General features: G+C 37.1%; 1 long non-coding RNA gene across 1 annotated transcript; it reads right to left on the reverse strand.

Moving 5' to 3' along the window:
• Positions 1-4814: 4814 nt before the first annotated feature.
• On the reverse strand, positions 4815-12668 carry LOC145419418 (uncharacterized). Its single transcript, XR_013900805.1, has 4 exons — positions 12553-12668; positions 11557-11588; positions 9258-9284; positions 4815-4955 (listed from the first exon to the last, which is right to left on the reverse strand). It is a non-coding gene; the product is annotated as an uncharacterized LOC145419418 (long non-coding RNA).
• Between the last annotated feature and the right edge of the window lie 11115 nt (positions 12669-23783).

Genomic DNA, 23783 nt, shown 5'->3' on the forward strand with positions numbered 1-23783 from the left:
AGAGAAAGTGACAAAGAACTGAGGTGTTCCTATTTGGCGAACCATGCTGAATAGATCTCTGGTAGTTTTCTGCCAGTAAGCTGGAGTTCCTCTGAGTGGCTGCATAAATCTGATTGCATCTTTATTTCTTACCAGCTTCTCTACTTCTGTCTTACTTTGTAACATTCCTGATGTGATTTTGCGTCCATCTTTGGTCATAGTTTTACCTTTCCTTAGCTGTATTGTCATGCTGGAATTAGCCAAATGTATTTCAGTGACAAACTGTGAGAAAAACAAGTAATTTGTGTCTTTAGCAAATCTTGCATCAATGTTGAAAAGCCTTGACTTGAAGTAAGCACTTGGTGTGAGCTTGAGACGTCTCTTTTCATCCAGTGTATTCTGACCAGTAGGAAACTGCACAGGAAATGCCATGGCTTCCAAATGAGGAGTTCTGAAGAAGCTAACAGGATTGTTTCTTTCTGCAGGAGCCACACAATATGTGTTATCAGTGAAACAGAGAATCTCTTCTGAAATGTCTACAGGCTGCAGACAACTTTCTAGAGCAAAACCTCCATTGCTCAAATCACTTTCTGGTTCATCTGGATTTTGTTCCTCTGGTTGTTCATCACAGGATTGCATATTAATATCTTGGTCACTTTGAGACTCACTTTCACACAAAAGGGCATCTTTTTCATAGTTGTCAATTTCCATTAAATCTGCTTCATTATAATCATCACTTGCCATGCTGGCTTCATCACTGCTGTCATCATCAGGTAACGTTGGATCACAAAGCAATGCATCATCTCTGATAACAATATCTGTGTACTGTGGATGAATTTGTTTCAGTTTACGCAGAGCTTGAATGAGTTTAGACCAGGTGACAGTCTGGAACAGCTGATGGCCTTTGTAGCACAGTCGTCTTTTCAATTTCACCCTCATGATCTGTGATTGGCTTCTGATCCTCGGTAAACTGTCAACTGTTTGTTGGACCTCAGATGGTACACATACCACATTACCACGTATGAGTCTCTGTCTCCCCTTTGGAAGAGGAATAATCTTAGCAAATGGTATGCATTTGGCAATCAGATGTCTCTCCAGAATGTTGAGATCACAAAGTTCAGCTGGAATATCCTGCAGTTCTAAACCATTAACAGCAGCAAGCCTGGGCATGCATCCACTTTTGAGGGAACTGTGACATGTGTGACAGATATACTCTTTTTTTCTCTCAACAGGAAAGCTGCAGTGATCATGACATGCTTCATCACACACATGAACATATTTACCAGTTAGACACTGCTGAGCTACAGTCTGGTGTTTTGAGTAATTTTGTCTTTTGCAGATTTTCACCTGATTAGGAAAAGAAGCTTTTAGACAAACAGTACAAACATAAGATGGTGCTGACTTAATGTTTGATCTGAAACAAGATATGGCCTCATTCATTAAAGTGTTCTCTGGATGACACTGTAAAGTCTCAGCTGGTCGATGCATCTGGCGATATTTCCGTTTTATATTCATTGCACATCTGATATTATGCATCTGTCTGAAAGAAAAACCGTTCCAATATTTTACTCTCATTCGTTCTCTCATATTGTCCTTGTGTTGTTGCTGAAATCGTCTCTCTTCTCCATAACGCTTAGTCATGTAAGATAGTTTTTTCTTTTTAAATTCTTCACTTTCTTTATATAGGTTATATACATATGACCTCATGTAAGCTTTATGTTTTTCTCTGAATTCAGCACAAGTTCTGTATATCCTTCTTATACGCTCTTTCTGCTTATCTCTGAATATGGGAGACTCTCTATATGTTCTTGTTACACGTTCCTTCTGCTTTTCTCTGAATATGGGAGACTCTCTATATGTTCTTGTTACACGTTCCTTCTGCTTTTCTCTGAATATGGGAGACTCTCTATATGTTCTTGTTACACGTTCCTTCTGCTTTTCTCTGAATATAGGAGACTCTCTATATGTTCTTGTTATACGTTCCTTCTGCTTTTCTCTGAATATAGGAGACTCTCTATATGTTCTTGTTACACGTTCCTTCTGCTTTTCTCTGAATATGGTAGACTCTCTATATGTTCTTGTTATACGTTCCTTCTGCTTTTCTCTGAATATAGGAGACTCTCTATACGTTCTTGTTATACGTTCCTTCTGCTTATCTCTGAATAGGGGATTGTCTTTATATGTCCTTATGACACGTTCTCTTTTTCTCTCTCTAATTTTAGCACTTTCTCTATACATCTTTCTCAAATGTTCTCTGTGTTTCTCCTTATAGGTAGCATTTAATTTATACAGCTCATTTTTGTACAGACTCCTTTTATGTCTGTGATCAGGATCATTACACTTCTTAGTTGAGTTTTTTTTCTTTGTCTTGAAGCTTTCATCAAACCTGTACATCTGCCTTTCTTTCGTCTTCTGATTTTCCTTTCGTTGTGGTAGCTTTTGTTGGGCTAATAATCTTCTCCTCATTTTTTGCCTTTCCTGTTTATTACGTTTCAGCAGTTTATCTGAGAGTTCCTCTGTTATCTTAGTTGAACTGGAGGCACTGTTTGAATCATTCTGAGGAACAGAATCTGGTGTTACCGGAGTTTCTCTCACAGAAGATGCAGAGGTTTTCTTTTCAAAATAATCAGAAGGATGTTTTTTTCCGGGAGCAGCTGTCTCATTTGAAGAATCAACTCTGGATGACATTACTTCACTGGTTAAATCTTTGGCCACAGGTTTCCGTGTCTGCTCAGTGTATATTTCGGAGTTTAATTCATGAACACGTTCATTTAAAGCTGGTGCTGGTGCACTTGTAGCTGTTTGTCTGTATTCGGTGGTTTGATTAGCATCTCTTTGGTCAGCAGCGTTTTCACTGTGAAACTCGATGGGCTGTAGTTCATAAGTACAGCTTGGTGCGATGCTGAACATTCTGTACAAACGTTTGATCCTGTCAATCATGTCATTAAGACGTGTGAATTTCAACATAACTGCAGTTCCACCACTTACACTTAGCGACAATGGCATACCAGTAGACTTACGTGGGTGAGGGTCAAAATATGCATATTCACCTGAAGTCAGCCTGCTAACAGCGATGACTGTTCCTCCCATGACTAGCAAAGCATAGCGAAACTCTGAAGCCAAACGCTGTAATCCCTGTTCAAGGCTCGGAAAGTGATCTGTACCATCAAATGTGCCGTAATGAGCAAACTGAGACATGTCGACTTGATACTCGTGTGTGCGGCTGGTAACAACTGAGGGAAGTTCATCGCAGGCTAGAAACACACTGTTCACAAACCTCAGTCTGGCATCTGAATAGACAGCATGGCCTTTGTCCAACACACGGTTTAGATCTGCTCTGGTAATAAATTCATCCTCGTGTAAGAATGACAGGAAAACCAAACTGTTAGCCATGCATTGCTGATTCCGGTACTTTCCATACCTAGGAGAAGCCTGGCTTCGGGAAGCACAGACGCTACTCACTCGTGGACTTTCACTGTTTGTAACCTGTACATGAGACTGTCCTGGAGCTTGTCCATCATGCTGTGTTTGTACAGTTAGCTGGGGTTCAGTCTGGATTACCTGCATAACTTCAGGCTCTGGGACAGACACTGAGGGAACACTTCTCTTTACCACATCTGCATAAGACACTGTGGCTGTCTCTCCATCATGCTGTGTTTGTACAGTTAGCTGGGGTTCAGTCTGGATTACCTGCACAACTTCAGGCTCTGGGACAGACACTGAGGGAACACTTCTCTTTACCACATCTGCATAAGACACTGTGGCTGTCTGAACACTGCTCTGCACTTCTGTGCTGGGAAAAGCTGAAACACACACCTTTACCTGCTCACTGCTCTGAGAAACATTCACCTGTTCTTTCTGCTTTTGCCATCTAAGCTTCTGGGACTGCGACCTTTGACTTTTTCTTGGCATTTTGCTGAAGTACAATCTGGAGCTTATATGTGTTTATACACAAATATAAACAAAACTGAACCTTGAAACAGAAAAACTTATAACTCCTTAAGTTACTGTTAAATCTGAGAAATGTACTATTATACTATAAAATGTTTTTATGAATATATGAATAGATGTTAAAAAGCTGATTTGTACTCCAAACTCAAAATAAAGGAAATTCAAAGTTCTCTGGAAACAATTTGGTCCGTTTTATTGTAGCTCTTTTAGAAACGGGGTTTCTTCAGCTGGATGTTCTGCAGCAGTCAGGAAACAGGAAGTCTGGGTCCTCAGGCACTTCTCGATGACAATACTGACTGAATACTTACACTGAGTGACAAAATGGGTTTGTCCTTAAATAATAATACTATAAACTTGCAGTCAAATGTTATAGCCAATGAAACAGACTAACAGACTGGATCTGATTTATTATTTATCTGAATGTATGTATTACAAAATAACCAGATTATCTTATTACAAATAAACTTATAAAAAGGTGATATTTTATACAATTGATCAAAGTAAGCCAAACTAGCAGTCCAAACTAAAGTCTAATGCAAAATTAAAATGACAAATGTAGGGCTGTGTAAGTAGTTTCTACTATAAGTTCTACTGTACTGTAATTCTACTACTGTATATTCAACTTGTAATTTAAAGCAAAATGACTGAATGTGAGAGAGCTTAATGACAGGAAAGAAAGAGCAGTGAGAGCAGAGATCTCTCAGAATTCTGTAACAGATAGATCAAGTTCTGGTAACTTGGATTTCTGAAAATTGGATTCTGAAAGGATTCTCAAAACTTGGATTCTCAAATTAGATAGAGCAGTAGAGATAGAGGGATACAAGATGGAATGGCTTTCAAATTAGATAGAGCGGTAGGGATAGAGGGATACAAGATAGAATGGCTTTCAAATTAGATAGAGCAGTAGGGATAGAGGGATACAAGATAGAATGGCTTTCAAATTAGATAGAGTTGGGAGAGTGATAGGATAGACAGAATTGCTTATAATGATAGAGAGAGAGAGAGGATCTTCTGCAGCAGGTCACCTGTAAGACACAAAAGGACTGGAATTAGTCATATTTCCAACATGCTTGGATTTACCATATTCTTCAGACTATATGGCATACCTAAAATCCTGTCATTATCTCAAAAACATACAATGTGCCTAGCGTATCGATTCTGGTTATGCTTACTGACCTCAAACGGGATTTCTGTGGTACACAGCGCTCAAAATTCTGTCAAATATTTTAGTAAGACTTCGTAAGCTACAAAGCTGTGCTGCTTGATGTATTGTCAGAGCATTATGGCTACCATAGTCAGGACCCTCGCAGAGTAATTCGTACGGTGCTTCAACATAACATTATGGTGTGTGTACAAGGACCTGGCACGTGCTAAGAGACATGCTTATGAAGCAGATTTCAAACTGATCAACCCATGAAGAGTTTGATGGATTTGTGGATGAGGAATGAACTGAAAGAGTGTATTGTTCTGTATTTTATGTGTTACAACTGAACAGTGTTGAGAGTTGTTTGTGAATGACTTGAATAAAGTTTGACTTATCTGACTGTTTGTTTGGCTTAATCTGCCTTAAAAACAGGCTTGTTTATTGACATTATGCCTTATAATCTCAAAAATACAATACATGTAGGGCTTTAAATACTAAAGACTTCTACAGTAAATTATTGGACTGAACAGAATGACAATGTTTAACAAATGATGGTGGAACTGTTATAAGGACATTTTTACATTCTATTAAAACAATAAACTAAGTCTATAAACTCAAACTAAGACGTGCTGCTACAGTAACTTACTGTAAATATTAAATGGTCCAACAAAACCAACACACTGAGGTTACAGCACAGTTTCAGGTCACTCTGTATGAATTTTGGCAAAATGAGAAATTTGGAGACAGCTAGTTTCTACACAGCAGTTTCTACATATTTCAGTCACATTTGGGGCATGTTTGATACACAGCAATAAGCACTACACTAAATCTATAATAAACTTATCATAGCTGATATAAAGGCCTAATTAGCAAAATTTAGTATGATGATCATTTCTTTGTAGATCATTTCATGATAAAAAGAACAGAAGTGAGTGCTGTATCTGAGCTGGTGCATGTAAGATCTTTGCTGGAGATTCCCACATTTCTTAAACAAACAAACAAACAAACAAACAAACAAACATGACTTTCAGACAGTTCATCTTTTGTAAATTAGGGCAGGATTATTTTCAAAAAACAGCCTTGATAAAAATATCAGGCCACTATAAAATGTCTTATGTTTATGTTTTCATCCCACCTATATTTTGCAAGTCATTATGACAAATTACAAAAAGCAGTTTTTAGGCAGTGATTTAAGGGAAGAAGCTTTTGAAATCCACCATGCCCTACCACCAGTGGTCTCAAACTCTGGTTGTTAAGGCCTGGTGTCCAGAAACTTTTCTATGTGTCCCTGTTGCAACACACCTGAATAACATTAGTAGGTCATTAGCAAAACTCTACAGAACGTGACTGCATGCTGAGGTGGTAATTCAGGAATTTGATTCATGTTATAGCAGCTCATGAGTGAATGAACATGATGCAATGAAAGTACTTTTAGAAGTACATTTTTCCAAACACTTAAATTACTTAAATTTGAACAGTCTTCGGGGATGCCACTTCAACACAGTCAAATTCTATACTCTCACTAATGACCTACAAATGTTATTCAGGTGTTTTGTAACAGGGACACGTGGAAAAGCTTCAGGACACCGGCCCTTGAAGAGTGGAGTTTGAGACCCCTGCCCTATGTGAATATTTAATTGTCCCTAAACTGCTAGTCGTGAGCTGCTCTAATGTGAAACAAACACATATAGTTCTGTAAAGGTTTACAAAGAGATTTCTAAGGATCTGGAGACCCCAGAAAACAGAAACCCTCCCAGACGTTTTTGCCTGTTCAGCTACAACAAGTTGCCTAATAATATCTCGATGATAACCAAGAGCTGTGCTGACTAACTGCACTAAACTGAATCATCTATAGTGAGAGAAAAACACCAGCATTAAAGTCAAACATGGTGCTGTTACTGTGATGTCCCAGAGTTCCTTTACTACTTCAGGACCTACATCAACTCATCAGGTCCTGGGCTTAAGTTTAATCACACTTAGGATCTGAAGCACACAAGCAAGTCCAATTGAATGAATGAAACAAAACACTTGGTGTAAACGAATCAGTCTGGACTTTAATGAAATTAAGATACTTGGTATGACTTGAAAACCCTATCCATCCATCCATCCATCCATCCATCCATTCGCTTCCGCTTATCCTTTTCAGGGGGCACTGGAGCCTATCCCACCTGTCATAGGGCGAGAGGCAGGGTACACCCTGGACAGGTCGCCAGTCTGTCGCAGGGCCAACACACAGGGACAGACAACCATTCGCACTCACATTCATTCGCAGATACACACCTAGTGACAATTTGGATTATTCAATTAACCTATCCCCACAAGCTGCATGTCTTTGGACGGTGGGAGGAAGCCGGAGTACCCGGAGGTAGGGCTGCTCGATTATGGCAAAAATGATAATCACGATTATTTTCACTGAAATTGAGATCTCGATTATTTGACGATATTTATTTAACCCTTTAAGACCTACTATAGAACCAAGTCCACCAGAGCTTATATTATTTTTTTACATGTTGTAGTGCCATTTGTGGGAGCATTTCAAGTTGCTATACAACTGTTATAGCCCATATTTTAATAATATGTATGCATTAAGTCCATAGTAACTACATTAATTGCAAAAAAGTGCAATAAACTACAAAAAAATTGAAAATTGTTTTTGTTTTTTAACATATATTTCTACTTGGAGAAATTTAAGAGGTTTATCCCTCAAAACTTTAAATACAAAAAAGTTGCAAAAAATAGTTTACAACAACAGGAAATTTATTCAGTGTCTTCATAGTTTTATTTTGGAGATACAGCAATTTTTATATACTGCAGGAAAAACAAAAACAATCCTATGATGCAAATTTGCAAAGAAAACAGCAGGTGCATCAAAATAAACTATTTCCAGCAGTGCAATTCGAGTTCTAAGCATCCCAGCAACTATTCAGAAAAGTCAAACATGACCAGTATAGGCTTTTAAGGCCTACAAGTAAAAAAAAACTACATTTTCCGCGAAAATGACATCACTTCCGGTTTCGGGCAGGAAATGGCGGACATGTGATAGTTAGCGGTCTGTTTCAATGTGCGAAGTGTTACGAACAGCTGATCAGATCGGCAAAGCGTGTTTCTGGAATATTATGTTTTTGTTCCTGCAAGCGCTTTTTATGCAATTTATGTGGAAGGAAACCGTGACCGAGGACAAGCTGATGGCATAAGATGTAAGTTTCATATGCAAAACAAATTATTGCGCTAGCTTACACGGTTCAGGTTCTACAGGGATTTAAAAAGTTACACAAAACAGAGCGTGCTGCTCTGACCGGCTTTAAAGGGTTAACAATAACAATGTATTGAATAATGACTTTAAAAAATAATATAAAATAGTGTGCAACACCACTGAAGTTTTTTTTTTTTTTTTACCTCTCTTTTCAACCAACGGCAGTCACTCTCCAAATAACTTCTGCTTAGCTTTCCGAGCTTCCCTCGGGTCCTCTTAATCAGCGGTCTCAACCTTTTTTGCGCCACGGACTGGTTTATGCCCGACAATATTTTCACGGACCGGCCTTTAAGGTCTCGCGGATAAATGAGGGAGGGGCTAATAATCGGCTCAGTCATTTTTAATGATCGTTGAAAGCCCAGATCGTAATCGTGATTAAAATTCGATTAATTGAGCAGCCCTACCCGGAGGGAACCCACGCAAACACCGGGAGAACATGCAAACTCCACACAGAAAGACCCCGGCCTGATGTTGGAATTAAACTCAGGACCTTCTTGCTGTGCGGCAACAGTGCTAACCACCGTGGTACTTGGTATGACTTGAAAACCCTATATTGGGCCTTAATTAAGACTTTTTTCTTTTCTTTTTTTGCCTGTCCTGTTTGGATCTAATTAAGACAATTCTGAAATTATAGTGGACCAAAATCAACCAGTGATGTAAACCAGTCATTACCAGTTACTGTAAATGCTTGATGGTAATTGTTGCTATCAGGGCATCCACAGCTGGGTATTAGAGACCAATATGTTTTTACATTAGACCAGGTTGTTCTGGTTCAAAAATGAAATCATCACTTTAAAACTGCTTTTTGTATTTATCCAGGTCATCCTTGTTAGATGATTTGAAACATGTGAAAAAAAGCATAAACAAAATAAATCTGCAAGGAAGAAAGACCTTTCTCAGCACTGTACTGCAGACAAAACCTATACTTACCAGACTTGCGACGATCAGATCAGTATCCTAGAGAAAGGAAACAACACATCAGATCACTGTTTAATGACTTACACTGTTGAACCTCTTCACACACAATCCAATTTACTGTGACATGAAATAACTAGTAAGATCCTCAATTTCTTCAAGCCTTTATGAACTCACTGTAGTCTAAAGAGGACAAACTTTAGTTACAGAGTCTCACATGACGATGACATGTGTAATAAAGGCATGCATACTACAGAAGTGCAAAGAAGAGGCACCAATATTTGTTGGTACAGATTATGGCTTTTTAGCTCCATCATTTTCTATCACAAGTCAGTGCTTAATAAAGTGTGGAAAAACCACAACTGTTAGAATCAACGGAAAACCTCATTAGGTTTTAGTTCTGATCTGAATATGTAAATCCTAAAATACATGTAAATTCTGACATGTTATAGTAACAACAGTGGCACGCCATTTTTGCAATTAATTTCTTAAAAATTATAATAAAAAGTCCTTCCATTGTACCTGTTGGCAGGAATCTTTTTGTATTTTGCAATATTTCCCTTTTATATATAATTTTCAAACACATTGTATCAAGCAACTTATTAAGAAACTGATTTAAACTTAGTGTACATAAATTACACACAGGCTTTAACATACACAACATTGCCTACTCACAACTCTGGTTCTCTTAGTCTTTTATTATTGCTTAAATGTTTAACGTACCACTTCTGTTCACTCAGGCAAAAATACTTCTATAGTGGTCTGACTTTAATGTAATACATAAGCAGAATATGAGTGAAGATATAAATCAACAACTGTGGTGCTCTTAAGTGTTTAAGCTAGGGCTGCTCAATTAATCGAATTTTAATCACGATTACGATCTGGGCTTTCAACGATCATTAAAAATGACTGAGCCGATTATTAGCCCCTCCATCATTTATCCGCGAGACCTTAAAGGCCGGTCCGTGAAAATATTGTCGGGCATAAACCGGTCCGTGGCTCAAAAAAGGTTGGAGACCGCTGATTAAGAGGACCCGAGGGAAGCTCGGAAAGCTAAGCAGAAGTTATTTGGAGAGTGACTGCCGTTGGTTGAAAAGAGTTTAAAAAAAAAAACTTCAGTGGTGTTGCACACTATTTTATATTATTTTTTAAAAGTCATTGTTAACCCTTTAAAGCCGGTCAGAGCAGCACGCTCCGTTTTGCGTAACTATTTTTAAATCCCTGTAGAACCTGAACCGTGTAAGCTAGCGCAATCATTTGTTTTGCATATGAAACCGGAGGAGTTGTACTTACATCTGATGCCATCAGCTTGTCCTCGGTCACGGTTTCGTTCCACATATAGCTTTGCAAAAATTGCATAAAAAGCGCTTGGAGGAACAAAAACATAATATTCCAGAAACACGCTTCGCCGTTCCTATCAGCTGTTCGTAACACTTCCCACAGTGAAATGATGCACATGCTGTTTTCTTTGCAAATTTGCATCATAGGATTGTTTTTTGTTTTTCCTGCAGTATATAAAAATTGCTGTATCTCCAAAATAAAACTATGAAGACACTCAAAATAAATTTCCTGTGGTGGGAAACTATTTTTTGCAACTTTTTTTGTATTTAAAGTTTTGAGGGATAAACCTCTTAAACTTCTCCAAGTAGAAATATATGTAAACAAAACAAAAGCGATTTTCAAATTTTTTTTTGTAGTTTATTGCACTTTTTTGCAATTTATGTAATTACTATGGACTTAATGCATACATATTATTAAAATATGGGCTATAACAGTTGTATTGATGTATAGCAACTTGAAATGCTCCCACAAATGGCACTACAGCATGTAAAAAAAATAAATAAAAATAATATAAGCTCTGGTGGACTTGGTTCTATAGTAGGTCTTAAAGGGTTAAATAAATATCGTCAAATAATCGTGATCTCAATTTCAGTGAAAATAATCGTGATTATCATTTTTGCCATAATCGAGCAGCCCTAGTTTAAGCTACCACTTACACTAACTCACCTAAAATGCGTTCATAGTTATGTCTGCTAGGTAAATCCATAAACAAACGGAGAACATGAACAACTGTATAAAAACAGTTGTTTGTGTTCAAACATAAAAATCAGACACAAATGGCCTGTTAAACTTCAGGGACAGTCAGAGGTCATGTGTGGGGCCTTTGCTGCTACAAGGTATAAATTCTGACCATTTGTTTTTGCCCATCAGTAAATGGTAATGTCACAAAAACCAAACTACGTTAGGTAAGTTGCTAAACATGTTACACAGTGACAATGTCATATTACTGCAGTTACAATTGCTGCTTACTTACCAGCAAAGGCAAAACCGAAGTTCTGTTTCACTCTGTAACAAAAGAACAAAAATACAGAATCAGACAACTGAAATCAGCATCAGAGTCAATACTGCATCACAATCTGTAGTGGGAAAAAAAATCTGTTAAATTCTTTGTTTACAACAGCTTTACTATAAACACCCCATCTTCTCTTTCTGCACCTTATTAAAGATTTCTGTCTTTATTAAGGTGATGTGTCGTTTTATCCATCTGCAATTCCACAGAAATTCCTCATGAACGTAAAGCTCTAATACTTTGGTGCTATTACATAACACAGCAGATACCACAAGCAATGATTTGCTCGCACTGCACACTTGATCAAATGATAACATCACAGTTTCAAAGCGTGCAACAATCACAAATAATACTTGATACTATAAATGCTTGATGGTAGTTCTTCGTATCAGGGCTTCCACAGCTGGGTATTAGAGACCAGCATGTTCTCACATTAGAACAGATAGCTCTGGTTTGGTTTTCTCTGCTTCATACGTGAAATCATCACTTTAAAATGCTTTTTTGTATTTATTCAAATCATCCCTGTTAGATGATTTGAAACATGTGACAAAAAAGCATGAACAAAATAAATCTGCAAGGAAGAAAGACTTTTCCCAGCACTGTACCTCAGACAAAATGAACTCACTTTAGTCTAAAGAGGGCAAAATTTAATTGCAGAGTCTCAAATGGCCTTAACATGTGTAATAAAAACAATAATTACTACAGAAATGCTTTGATAAGCCTTTAAAATTAGACATAAATGGCCTATTAAACTTCAGGGACATTTTTAGGGACACTCAGAGATCGGGGGGGGGGGGGGGGGGGGGGGGGGGGCTTTACTGCTTATAAATCCTAAATGTGTTTTTGCCCATGAGCAAATGGCAAGATATCACAAAAAGCCAAACTATTGTATGTAAATTGCTAAAAATGTTACACAATCCCAATTTCATATTGCTTCAGTTACAATCACGGTTTACTTACCAGCAAAGGCAAAACCAAGCTTTATTTCACTCTGTGTAACAAAAGACAAAGAACAAAAATACAGGATCAGAAAACTCAAATCAGCATCAATACTGCATCACTCTCTGTTGTCAAAAAGATTCACTAAACTTCTTTGTTTACTACAGCTGGAATACAAACAACAACTCTCCTCTGTTTTCTTTGGTCTACATCTCATTTAAGATTGCAAAACACTCATACATGAAAAACTGCACGACATATTTTTAAGGCTTTAATATTTGAGGTGGTCTGCATTCAAATTCTACTTCCTAAAATATTACCAACTGCACATAGTATCATAGTAAATATGCTGTAGTTTTAAAATAAATATCTATGTACCATACTAATAATAATATACTGCCATATTTTATTTATGTGAAGGTGGGCTGTTGTTTATTTCATTAATTTCCCACAAAGTGAGAATTTAAACTGTGCTGCAGATTTAGGTTGGCACAAACAAGCCTTTGTTAAACAGTTCTTAAAAATTAAAGTCTACATATTAGGAGTTCTTATTATTCTTGGGCTATGTCCACACGTACACAGGTACTTTTGAAAATGGAGATTTTTCTATGCGTTTGCACCTTTCGTCCACACTTAAACGGCGTTTTCGGTCACTGAAAAACTAAAAACGCTTGCCAGAATATTTTCGAAAACTCCGTTTTTGCATTTATGTGTGGACAGGGAAACGGAGAAAACGCAGCGCCTTTTTTGACGTCACACTGTGCGCCACGTTATTGTTTCGGTGAAATGCATTTCTACAATACGGTTACTGTTAATTGTTCTCTCTGCAGTGTTTAAATGCTTACATATGCGCACACAGTTACTGTCCCCCCACAGATATGACTCGGTTCTGCTTCTATGCCCCATCTTTGTTTACCATTTCCCACCGAGGCTTCTAGACTTCTGATTGGCCAACATTTCTACACGGTTAGGAATATAGCGCCACCTGCTGCTTTGGCATGTTCCTAGCAGCGTTCTCCTTCATTTCTGCATTTATGTGTGGACGGGATTGTTTTTTAAAACAGAAACGGAAAATCTCCGTTTTCAAAAATACCCGTGTATGTGGGGACATAGCCTATGTTTAATCCTCAGTTTCTCCCCCCCTCCTTTGTCTTAATTAACCCACAAGACCTGCACACACGTGACTCTTTCTCCCGTGTTCGGTCAGAGGCGGTAAAATGGCTCCTTTGATCTTGCCGACAGCTGACACTGAATCTAAGATGGCGGTTCGTTAAAAACTTTACAGCATAAAGAACGAGGCTGTTTTAACCAACTGATTTGTGAAGAGAACTAACTGCACCTTATGTAACAGGCTGACAAACACGAACACACCAAATGTAATTAATAAAACAACACGATAACCGTGGTTCACAGTCAAATTTTCATTTCACACTGGGCTCAAAGGAGCGCTAGGCATTAGCATCGGGTTGTTAGCTCATCAAACACTCCTTTTACATACAAAAATGACAAAGTTTCACTAAGAAAAAGCAACCACTGTGTTACTCTAATATGAGTTATACCTCGGTTGGCTTTATAAATCACTAAAAGAACTCGTTAAATCGCACAAACAGACTATAAACATTTAGGAGAGAAGAGGAGAAGCAGAGCAGCAGCACTCACCCAGAGCGGACTCAGCGAAGTGTGCGGAATGGCGGATGTCCGGCAGTCAGGTAAAAGATGAGGCGTTCACGGGTAGTAGGAAATTCCAGTATTTACACACAATGGGCATTGTAAACATCAAAAATGTAGGTGATTTTAAATATTCTATACAATATTTATTTGCTACAGAAAAAACTCGCAGAACTTTAAATCTATAACTTGAATAAATATTATTAGAAGGCTCTACTCCTGAACACCAACACCAAAGAGCTGAGTTCACCAGACCTGAAAAAAAAACAACAACAACCAGTCCAGGACAGTCAGTCTGCAAAGATGTTTTAAAGACAAATATATATATATAAACATTATCCATTAAGGATTCCCCTCAAAACAAATGACTATAATTTCCTAACCGTAAGGGCTAGAACGGTCACTGCACCGTTTTGTTCAGAAGAGATGGGGGAATCTTCAAGTGTTGACAATTTATCATTAAAATGTGAATTTTTAGAGATATATGACATGGATGACTTGTTGACTTAGAAGCCACGAATTCCCCAATATGCAAATAGATTAAGCATAAATACTACATTTAGTAGAAATACTATGTTTTAGCACAAATAGTATAAAAAGCAGAAATACTGTAATTTAGCAGAAATACTATATTAGGCACAAATTCTATGAAAAGCAGAAATAGTATGATTTAGCAGAATAGTAATATATAGAAATAGTATGATTAAGCATAAATACTACATTTAGTAGAAATACTATGTTTTAGCACAAATCCTATAAAAAGCAGAAATACTATAATTTAGCAGAAATACTATATTAAAATTAAAAATGCAAAAGACAATAAATGTCCCTAAGGACCTCTGAAGGTTAAACACAAATCCTATAAAAAGCAGAAATACTATATTAGGCACAAACAGTATAAAAAGCAGAAATACTATAATTTAGCAGAAATACTATGTTAGGCACAAATAGTATAAAAAGCAGAAATACAATTATATAGCAGAAATGCTGTATTTAGAAAGAAAAATATAACATAGTAGAAATAGTATGATTTGGCAGAAATACTATATTTAGCACATATACTGTAACATGACAGAAATTCCTCCAATTAGTAGTAATACTTTAACATAACACAAATGTTATGATTTGGCACAAAAATCATGATTTGGCAAAAATACTATGATTTAGCAGAAATACTATGATTGAGCAGAAATACTAAGATTGAGCAGAAATACTAAGATGTAGTAAAAGTACTTTGATTGAACAGAAATACAATTATGGAGGAGTAATACTTTAAAATGGGAGAAATATTGATACACACACACACATACACAGAGCCTAAAGGGAAGAGTATTTGTGCCATGGAGTGTTAACAAGAATGTGAGGTCCATATTATCAAAAGCTGGTAAAATCATAAAAATTTGCAGAATTGTAATAAATGATGAATATGAATTACTGGTCTGTGACAGTGTATTAATTTGTAGGGAAAAAAACATGTTGACCAAGGTGGAATCGAACCCACGACCTTTGGCTTGCAGAGCCGTGTCATTACCAACTGCGCCACTGGGAAAGAGAGCGGCCGCTTTGGAAAAACAGGCTGATGAGGAGTCAGAATTAGATTGCGGTGAGAGGCGAAAAACACCGTTTTTTGGAGTTACAAAACGTTGTGTAACTCAAAAACTAGGTGGACTAGAAGCATAATTCTTCTACTGGCTGAATCAGCGGACTTTGGTGTACTTTGACTGCGATTTTCATTGCTCTCTGTACATCTGTCGCTGAGATATGACGAGAGAGGAAACGGGAGACCTCAGATATGATTGGCTGGCTGGGAGGCCGTGCAGGCTGTGATCTGTATACTTGAATGTCTGAGTCCTCACAGAGGATTGGCTGCCTGGGGACCTGGCAGAAATATATAGAAATAGTATGATTAAGCATGAATCCTATAAAAAGCAGAAATAGTATATTAAGCACAAATCCTATAAAAAGCAGAAATTGTATGATTTAGCACAATAGTAATAAGTTAAACAGAAAAATTGGAAAAGCAAAATGGACAGCTGAAAAAATGCTGAACATGCTGAGGGTCCCTCAAATATACTTGTTAAATGAAAAAAATCGGCAAAAAAAATATAACAGCCACACAATCACAAATATGGACACATAAGGAAACACACATGCACAGAGAGACACACACACAAGATCCAATTCAGTCAACCAGTCTAAATATATTGATTTTGAATCTTACAATGAGATCATCCCATTAAAAGGCTTTCTCTCTCTCTCTCTCTCTCTCTCTCTCTGTCACACACACACACACACACACACACACACACACACACACACACACACACACACACACACACACACACACACACAGGGAGAGAGAAGTAAGTTTCTATGTCAGCCTGGGAGTTGGTGAATTTGAATCCACCAATCAGAGAGGCTGTGCACTTTTCCCCACCAAAACAGGTGCATCTGTTTACACACGCAGCAGCACAGAGAGACACAGGATTTTTGCAGTCTATTTCTCATAGTGACGACTCCCCTCAAACAAATGACCGTAATTTCCTAACCGTAGGGGCTAGAACGGTCATCCTTACACCGTTTTGTTCAGAAGAGATGGGGGAATCTTCCAGTGTTGACAATTTAATATTAAAATATGAATTTTTAGAGATGTATGACATGGATGACTTGTTGACTTAGAAGCCACGAATTCCCCAATATGCAAATTTGAATGCCTGAGACCACATATGTGATTGGCTGGCTGGGAAGCCGTGCAGGCCCTGATTTGTGGATTTGAATTCCTCAGCCCTCAGATATGATTGGCTGGCTTAGAAGCCACGAAGGCCCCAATATGCAAATTTGAGTGCCTCAGGACACTTATTTGATTGGCTGGGAAACTGTGCAGGCCCTGATTTGAAAATTTGAATGTCTCAGTCCTCACAGAGGATTGGCTGCCTGGGGACCTGGCAGAAATATATAGAAATAATATTATTAAGCATAAATACTACACTTAGTAGAAATACTATGTTTTAGCACAAATATTATAAAAAGAAGAAAAACTATAATTTAGCAGAAATACTATGTTAGGCACAAATCCTATAAAAAGCAGAAATACTATAATTTAGCAGAAATACTATATTAGGCATAAATCCTATGAAAAGCAGAAATAGTATGATTTAGCAGAAATACTGTATTTAGCACAAGTACCGAAAAGTACCAGAAATACTATGATTTAGCAGAATAGTAATAACTTATTGAAACACAAATGCACAGAGGGACACACAAACACAGGCTCTAATCCAGTAAACCAGTCTAACTATGTTCAATTTAAATCCTACAATGACATGCTGTCAAATAAGGGCAGGGTCCTCTCTCTCCCACTAAACACACACACACACACACACACACACACACACACACACACACACACACACACACACACACACACACACACACACACAGGGAGAGAGGACTAAGTTTCTAGGTCAGCCTGGGAGCTGCTGAATTTGAATCCACCAATCAGAGAGGCTGTTTACGTTTTCCCGCCAAAACAGGTGCATCTTTTTACACACGCAGCAGAGAGACATAGACCTGCTTCTTTCAGTTTATTTCACATAGTGAGGATTCCCCTCAAACAAATGACCATAATTTCCTAACCATAGGGGCTAGAGCGGTCATTCTTACACCGTTTTGTTCAGAAGAGATGGGGGAATCTTCAAGTGTTGACAATTTATCATTAAAATATGAATTTTTAGAGATATAGGACATGGATGAGTTGTTGACTTAGAAGCCACGAATTCCCCAATATGCAAATTTGAATACCTGGAGCCCACATACATGATTGGCTGGCTGGGAAGCTGTGCAGGCCCTGATTTGTGGATTTGAATTCCTCAGCCCTCAGATATGATTGGCTGGCTTAGAAGCCATGAAGGCCCCAATATGCAAATTTGAATGCCTCAGGACACATATATGATTGGCTGGGAAGCCGTGCAGGCCCTGATTTGAAAATGTGAATTTCTCAGTCCTCACAGAGGATTGGCTGCCTGGGGACCTGGCAGAAATATATAGAAATACTATGATTAAGCATAAATACTACATTTAGTAGAAATACTATGTTTTAGCACAAATACTATAAAAAGCAGAAATACTATAATTTAGCAGAAATACTATATTAAGCACAAATCCTATAAAAAGCAGAAATAGGATGATTAAGCATAAACACTACATTTAGTAGAAATACTATGTTTGAGCAAAAATCCTATAAAAAGCAGAAATACTATATTAGGCACAAATCCCATAAAAAGCAGAAATAATATGATTAAGCATAAATACTACATTTAGTAGAAATACTATGTTTTAGCACAAATAGTATAAAAAGCAGAAATATTGTAATTTAGCAGAAATACTATATTAGGCACAAATCTTATAAAATAGCAGAAATAGTATTATTTAGCACAATAGTAATAAGTTAAACAGAAAAACTGGAAAAGCAAAATGGACAGCTGAAAAAATGCTGAACATGCTGAGGGTCCCTCAAATATACTTGTTAAATGAAAAAATCAGCAAAAAAATGCACAGGGAGAGAGAAGTAAGTTTCTAGGTCAGCCTGGGAGCTGCTGAATTTGAATCCACCAATCAGAGAGCCTGTGTACTTTTTCCCGCCAAAACATGTGCCTCTTTTTACACACGCAGCACAGAGAGGCACAGGATTATTGCAGCCTATTTCTCATAGTGAGGACTCCCCTCAAACAAATGACCATAATTTCCAAACCGTAGGGGCTAGAGCGGTCATTCTTACACCGTTTTGTTCAGAAGAGATGGGGGAATCTTCCAGTGTTAACAATTTATCATTAAAATATGAATTATTAAAGATATTTGACTTGTAATGCACCATAACTGAGTAGAGCGAAGCAAAAACTGCCTTGACTTGCCCTCAAACAACGCTTTCTAACTCGAAATCTATTTGGAGTATCGATATCATTCTTTCACCGTAAGAGACAGCAGGCTTTGGTGAACAATCATGGAAATTTTCAGGTCTCTGTGGAAATCCAACAAAAAGTTATGACGAGAGAAAAAAGTGGTTCATTTCCACAGTTTGAAATCTGAAGAAATCTGAGCGAAGGACGAATTTCCTACCCTCAAACAAGTCCAACTCATTTCAGAACGGTAATAGGTGAGAAAGAAATTCTTGAATTGTGAGCGTCAGGGGTGTCTGAAGATATTCGGGGACAAGCCTCATGTCTTAACTTTGCTTCGTTAAGGACATATGACGATTCGAATATGCCTCTCATTACAGAAATCCAGCGGTGATTTTGAACAAGCTCTCCATTCACTTTATATGGAGAGTTTTCTGACCTTGTGTTAGTCTGAGGAGATTTGCAAAAATTCTATAAATCCCACAACAATGATAGTGACATTTTCTGAAAGCCAGCAAAAATACCTACGTTTTGATGTATAATTTGTGGAAGTTGAGTGAAAATTGAGCAAGTAGCAAGAAGTTGTTCGGACATGAAGTGCAAATTGCAAAACCTTCAGTGGCACACTGGAAGCCAAGAGCATAGCAACCATAACAACGCATGTATTTTGTGAAAAATCACAATTTTGCAACTCAAAACTTTAAGAGGCATAAAAGTAAAACAGTAAAAGATTTGAAAAAGCTGAATCATACCTGAATAGCCCAATAATTTGTGAACATTTTAAAATTTGAATGGTTGTTCTAGGTGAAAGTATGAGGAAGTAGTTAAGTTTCAAAAACAAGTAAATTTTAGCAGAATTGCTGAAGTTTCCCATTCATTTCAATGGGACAAATTAAAGGAAAAAAGTGGAATATTTTAAAAAGTATAATAGTTAAAAATAGCAAAAGTCATAGCCGGAAAGAGCAAAAATAGCTGAATAGTTTAAAATTTGAACGGTGAAAATCGGCTGAAAATTGTGGAAGTAGTTTAACGGCGAAAAGTGTACGGAAGTCCTAAGAATAATAATAATAATAATAATAATAATAAAGAATAAAGAGAAACAGGAACTCAATAGTGTGGATGCTTAAAGCATCCACACAATAATAAAGAATAAAGAGAAACAGGAACTCAATAGTGTGGATGCTTAAAGCATCCACACAACTAGAAAAATTTGCATTTCCTGCGAAAATGCAGTGTGGATGCTTAAAGCTGAAGCTGTATGCAAAAAGTAGCTGAAAAAGCTGAAAAGTTGCAGAAATTGTAAAAACTTTGCAGAAGCAAAAGAAGTTTGCTAAAATGGAATAACTTAGCAGAACTGCAATATCTTAGAGGAAACATAATACTTGGCAGAAATACAATAGCATAGCAGAATTTAGCAGAAATATTGTAACTTACCAGAAACATGATAACTTCTCAAAAATACAAGAATTTAGGAGAAATAGTATAAGATAACAGAAAGAATATATTTAGCCAAAAATACTTAAACATTACAGAAACACTATGATTTAGAAAAATAGTACAACAGAGCAGAAATATTGTGATTTACCAGAGACACTGTGATGAACTATGAATATTGTAATTTTAAATTAAGACTATGTTTTAGCACAAATATTATAATTTGGCAGAAATACTATAATTTAGCACAAATACTATAAAAAGCAGAAATACTATAATTTAGCAGAAATACTTTATCAAGCACAAACCCTAAAAAAAGCAGAAATACTGTACTATGATTTGGTAGAAAAAACTATAATTAATCAGAAATACTATATTTGGCAGAAATACGGTATTTGGCACAAATCTTATAAAATAGCAGAAATGGTATGATTTAGCACAATAGTAATAACTTAAACAGAAAAATTGGAAAAGCAAAAATGGACAGCTGAAAAAATGATGAACATGCTGAAGGTCCCTCAACTATACTTGTTAAATGAAAAAAATCAGCAAAATAATCTATAACAGCCACACAATCACAAATATGTACACATAAGAAAACACACATGCACAGAGAGACACACACACAAGATCCAATTCAGTCAACCAGTCTAAATATATTGAATTTGAATCTTAGAATGAGATCATCCCATTAAAAGCCTTTCTCTCTCTCTCTCTCTCTCTCTGTCACACACACACACACACACACACACACACACACACACACACACACACACACACACACACACACACACACACACACACACACACACAGGGAGAGAAAAGTGAGTTTCTAGGTCAGCCTGGGAGCTGCTGAATTTGAATCCACCAATCAGAGAGCCTGTGCACTCTTTCCCTCCAAAACAGGTGCATCCTTTTTACACACGCAGCACAGAGAGACACAGGATCATTGCAGTCTATTTCTCATAATGATGACTCCCCTCAAACAAATGACCATAATTTCCTAACCGTAGGAGCTAGAACGGTCATTCTTACACCGTTTTGTTCAGAAGAGATGGGGGAATCTTCAAGTGTTGACAATTTATCATTAAAATATGAATTTTTAGAGATATATGACACGGATGACTTGTTGACTTAGAAGCCACGAATTCCCCAATATGCAAATTTGAATGCCTGGAGCCCACATACATGATTGGCTGGCTGGGAAGCTGTGCAGGCCCTGATTTGTGGATTTGAATTCCTCAGCCCTCAGATATGATTGGCTGGCTTAGAAGCCACGAAGGCCCCAATATGCAAATTTGAATGCCTCAGGACACTTATTTGATTGGCTGGGAAACTGTGCAGGCCCTGATTTGAAAATTTGAATGTCTCAGTCCTCACAGAGGATTGGCTGCCTGGGGACCTGGCAGAAATATATAGAAATACTATTATTAAGCATAAATACTACATTTAGTAGAAATACTATGTTTTAGCACAAATAGTATAAAAAGCAGAAATATTATAATTTAGCACAAATAGTATAAAAAGCAGAAATATTATAATTTAGCACAAATAGTATAAAAAGCAGAAATATTATAATTTAGCACAAATAGTATAAAAAGCAGAAATACTACATTTAGTAGAAATACTATGTTTTAGCACAAATAGTATAAAAAGCAGAAATATTATAATTTAGCACAAATAGTATAAAAAGCAGAAATATTATAATTTAGCACAAATAGTATAAAAAGCAGAAATATTATAATTTAGCACAAATAGTATAAAAAGCAGAAATATTATAATTTAGCACAAATAGTATAAAAAGCAGAAATACTACATTTAGTAGAAATACTATGTTTTAGCACAAATAGTATAATAAAGCAGAAATACTATAATTTAGCAGAAATACTGTATTTAGCACAAGTACCAAAAAGTACCAGAAATACTATGATTTAGCAGAATAACTTACAAAATTACAAATATGGAGGCATATTGAAACAGAAATGCAGAGAGGGACACACAAACACAGGCTCTAATCCAGTCAATCAGTCTAACTATATTCAATTTAAATCCTACAATGACATGCTGCCAAATAAGGGCAGGGTCCTCTCTCTCCCACTAAACACACACACACACACACACACACACACACACACACACACACACACACACACACACACACACACACACACAGACAGACACAGAGGGAGAGAGCTGCCGAATTTAAATCCACCAATCAGAGTGGCTGTTTACGTTTTCCCGCCAAAAAAGGTGCATCTTTTTACACACGCAGCAGAGAGAGGCACAGGATTATTGCAGTCTATTTCTCATAGTGACGATCTCCTCAAACAAATGACCATAATTTCCTAACCGTAGGGGCTAGAACGGTCATTCTTACACCGTTTTGTTCAGAAGACATGGGGGAATCTTCCAGTGTTTACAATTTATCATTAAAATATGAATTATTAAAGATATTTGACTTCTAATGCACCATAACTGAGTAGAGCGAAGCAAAAACTGCCTTGACTTGCCCTCAAACAACGCTTTGTAACTTGAAATCTATTTGGAGTATCGATATCATTCTTTCACCGTAAGAGACAGCAGGCTTTGGTGAACAATCATGGAAATTTTCAGGTCTCTGTGGAAATCCAACAAAAAGTTATGACGAGAGAAAAAAGTGGTTCATTTCCACAGTTTGAAATCTGAAGAAATCTGAGCGAAGGACGAATTTCCTACCCTCAAACAAGTCCAACTCATTTCAGAACGGTAATAGTTGAGAAAGAAATTCTTGAATTGTGAGCGTCAGGAGTGTCTGAAGATATGCCGGGACAAGCCTCATGTCTTAACTTTGCTTCGTTAAGGAGATATGACGATTCGAATATGCCTCTCATTACAGAAATGCAGCGGTGATTTTGAACAAACTCTCCATTGACTTTATATGGAGAGTTTTCTGACCTTGTGTTAGTCTGAGGAGATTTGCGAAAGTTCTATGAATACCACAACAATGATAGTGACATTTTCTGAAAGCCAGCAAAAATACCTACGTTTTGATGTATAATTTGTGGAAGTTGAGTGAAAATTGAGCAAGTAGCAAACAGTTGTTCGGACATGAAGAGAAGACTGCAAAACCTTCAGTGGCACACTGGAAGCCAAGAGCATAGCAACCATAACAACGCATGTATTTTGTGAAAAATCACAATTTTGCAACTCAAAACTTTAAGAGGCATAAAAGTAAAACAGTAAAAGATTTGAAAAAGCTGAATCATACCTGAATAG

Source organism: Astatotilapia calliptera, chromosome 12 (assembly GCF_964374335.1).
Source record: "Astatotilapia calliptera chromosome 12, fAstCal68.1, whole genome shotgun sequence".
Classification (NCBI taxonomy): domain Eukaryota; kingdom Metazoa; phylum Chordata; class Actinopteri; order Cichliformes; family Cichlidae; genus Astatotilapia; species Astatotilapia calliptera.